At 37.3% G+C, this 3,820-nt stretch overlaps 1 long non-coding RNA gene and 1 other non-coding gene across 2 annotated transcripts; one reads left to right on the top strand and one right to left on the bottom strand.

Moving 5' to 3' along the window:
* Positions 1-991: 991 nt before the first annotated feature.
* Positions 992-2,313, top strand: LOC118599465. The gene is made up of 2 exons (XR_004948835.1): positions 992-1,069; positions 2,208-2,313. It is a non-coding gene; the product is annotated as an uncharacterized LOC118599465 (long non-coding RNA).
* Positions 1,866-1,937, bottom strand: trnah-gug. Its single transcript has one exon. It is a non-coding gene; the product is annotated as a tRNA-His (tRNA).
* Positions 2,314-3,820: the final 1,507 nt, after the last annotated feature.

Raw genomic sequence — 3,820 nt, 5'->3', positions numbered from 1 at the left:
TTTTAACATTAAAAGTCTGACAAATATGTACTCACAACATTTGGATTGCTTTCTTTCCCCTTTTTCACCAAGTCCGACTAACAACAAAGTTTACATGACAACAATATCATGGGAAGGCAATGACTGAGAAAGTGGAACTGTCCATGCAGGTGGAACAGCAGAACAAGCCACTTGACCCAATTGCTGTGACCCAGATTCGAACCGGGGTTGCTGCAGCCACAACGCAGAGTACTAACCACTATACGATCACAGCTATGAATGAGTATTGGAGGTAAGTCTTGTCTTTGTTGCTCTCTATGACCTTTCTTTTGGAATACAGTAAAACCTCAGCAAGTGTAGAAGTGCTAAGTCTGATTCATTCGTACACAGATATTGAAGAAACTCATCTTTGCATCACAATCACAAAAATGATGACTCTTTTGGACTTTATTCAAAATGGTTTTGCCCTGTCAAATAAGAGATATCTCTATTCTCTACTTATTTGGAATTAGCCTATGAACACTTGTTAGAGCCAAAAAAAAGGTGCATTTAAAGGGAAATATCTGTGTTTTAAAATTAAAATGCTGTCAAATATATACTGACAATAAGGCGTTGTATTTTTTTTTTTCTTTTTCGTCAACTCTGGCTAACAACAAGATTTACATGACAACAATGTCATGGGAAAGCTATGTTTTACTATATTAAACTGTCCATGCAGGTGTAACAGCAGAACACCCCACTTGATCCCATTGCTGTGACCCGGATTCGAACCGGGGTTGCTGCGGCCACAACGCAGAGTACTAACAACTATACGATCACAGCTAAGAATGAGTATTGGAGGTAAGTCTTGTCTTTGTTGCTCTCTATGACCTTTCTTATGGAATACAGTAAAACCTCAGCGGGTGTAGAAGTGCTAAGTTTGAATCACTTGTACACAGATATTGAAGAAACTCATCTTTGCATCACAATCACAAAAATGTTGACTGTTTTGGACTTTATTCAAAATGGTTTTGCCCTGTCAAATAAGAGATATCTCTATTCTCGACTAATTTGGAATTAGCCTATGAACACTTGTTAGAGCGAAAAAAAGGTGGATTTAAAGGGAATTATCTGTCTTTTAACATTAAAATGCTGTCAAATATATACTCGCGATGAGGGTTTGTTTATTTTGTTTTCTTTTTCGTCACATCTGGCTAACAACAAGATTTACATGACAACAATGTCATGGGAAAGCTATGTTTTACAATATTGAACTGTCCATGTAGGTGTAACAGCAGAACACCCCGCTAGATCCCATTGCTGTGACCCGGATTCAAACCTGGGTTGCTGCGGTCACAACGCAGAGTACCAAACACTATACGATCACAGCTATGAATGTACCTTGGCATTAAGTCTAGTCTTTGTTGCTCTCTATGACCTTTTTCTTGGAATACAGTAGAACCTCAGCAAGTGTAGAAGTGCTAAGTTTGATATATATATATATATATATATATGGAAGAAACTTATCTTTGAATCACAATCACTTAAATTGACCATTTGTGGACCTTATTAACAATGCTTTTGCCCTGTCATATAAGTGATGTCTCTCTTCTCTACTTGGCATTAGCCAATGAACAATTGTGACAGCTCAAATGGAGGATTTGAAGGAAAATTTCTGGTTTTTACCATAAAAAGTGTGACAAATAAGTACTCAGAGTAAGGGTTGTTTTTATCTTTTCTTCTTATTCACCAACTCAGCGATGTGACCATGTGATGAAGTTGAAATGCTAAGAGTGAGATGTACAAGACAAAGACGCTGATATCCTGGGGAGGTAACACTTAGGGCTTTTGATATTAATTAAATCATCTATGGAAAACCAACAGAAGCGCAATCCACACATGCACAATGCTGTGACCCGGATTCGAACCGGGGTTGCTGCGGCCACAACGCAGAGTACTAACCACTATACGATCACAGCTTTGAATGAGTATTGGAGGTAAGTCTTGTCTTCGTTGCTCTCTCTGACCTTTCTTTTGGAATACTGTAAAACCTCAGCAAGTGTAGAAGTGCTAAGTTTGAATCACTTGTACACAGATATTGAAGAAACTCATCTTTGCATCACAATCACAAAAATGATGACTGTTTTGGAATTTATTCAAAATGGTTTTGCCCTGTCAAATAAGAGATATCTCTATTCTCTACTTATTTGGAATTAGCCTATGAACACTTGTTAGAGCCACAAAAAAAGGTGGATTTAAAGGGAAATATCTGTCTTTTAACATTAAAATGCTGTCAAATATATACTCACAATGAGGGTTTTTTTTTTTTTCTTTTTCGTCAACTCTGGCTAACAACAAGATTTACATGAGAACAATGTCATGGGAAAGCTATGTTTTACAATATTAGACTGTCCATGTAGGTGTAACAGCAGAACACCCCACTTGATCCCATTGCTGTGACCCGGATTCGAACCGGGGTTGCTACGGCCACAACGCAGAGTACTAACCACTATACGATCACAGCTATCAATGTACCTTGGCAATAAGTCTAGTCTTTGTTGCTCTCTATGACCTTTTTCTTGGAACACAGTAGAACCCCAGCAAGTGTAGAAGTGCCAAGTTTGATATATATATATAGAAGAAACTTATATTTGAATCACAATCACTTAAATCTACCATTTCTGGACTTTATTAACAATGCTTTTGCCCTGTCAAATATGTGATTTCTCTCTTCTCTACTTGGCATTAGCCAATGAACAATTGTGACAGCTCAAGAGGAGGATTTGAAGGAAGATTTATGGTTTTTACCATAAAAAGTGTGGCAAATAAGTACTCAGAGTAAGGGTTGTTTTTATCTTTTTTTCTTATTCACCAACTCAAGGATGTGACCATGTGATGAAGTTGAAATGCTAAGAGTGAGATGTACAGGACAAAGACGCTGATATCCCGGGGAGGTAACACTTATGGCTTTTGATATTAATTAAATCATCTATGGAAAACCAACAGAAGCGCAATCCACACAAGCACAATGCTGTGACCCGGATTCGAACCGGGGTTGCTGCGGCCACAACGCAGAGTACTAACAACTATACGATCACAGCTAAGAATGAGTATTGGAGGTAAGTCTTGTCTTTGTTGCTCTCTCTGACCTTTCTTTTGGAATACAGTAAAACCTCAGCGGGTGTAGAAGTGCTAAGTTTGAATCACTTGTACACAGATATTGAAGAAACTCATCTTTGCATCACAATCACAAAAATGATGACTGTTTTGGAATTTATTCAAAATGGTTTTGCCCTGTCAAATAAGAGATATCTCTATTCTCTACCTATTTGGAATTAGCCTATGAACACTTGTTAGAGCCAAAAAAAGGTGGATTTAAAGGGAAATATCTGTCTTTTAACAGTAAAATGCTGTCAAATATATACTCACAATGAGGGTTTGTTTATTTTGTTTTCTTTTTCGTCAACTCTGGCTAACAACAAGATTTACATGACAACAATGTCATGGGAAAGCTATGTTTTACAATATTAAACTGTCCATGTATGTCTATCAGCATAAGACCCCACTTGATCCCATTGCTGTGACCCGGATTCGAACCTGGGTTGCCGCGGCCACAACGCAGAGTACTAACCACTATACGATCACAGCTATGAATGTACCTTGGCAATAAGTCTAGTCTTTGTTGCTCTCTATGACCTTTTTCTTGGAATACAGTAGAACCTCAGCAAGTGTAGAAGCGCTAAGTTTGATATATATATATATATATATATATACATATATATATATAAATATATATATATATATATAGAAGAAACTAATCTTTGAATCACAATCACTTAAATTGACCATTTCTGGACCTTAT

This window comes from Oryzias melastigma, linkage group LG12 (assembly GCF_002922805.2).
Source record: "Oryzias melastigma strain HK-1 linkage group LG12, ASM292280v2, whole genome shotgun sequence".
NCBI classification, from domain to species: Eukaryota; Metazoa; Chordata; class Actinopteri; order Beloniformes; family Adrianichthyidae; genus Oryzias; species Oryzias melastigma.
This window is presented reverse-complemented; position numbering and strand designations above follow the sequence as displayed.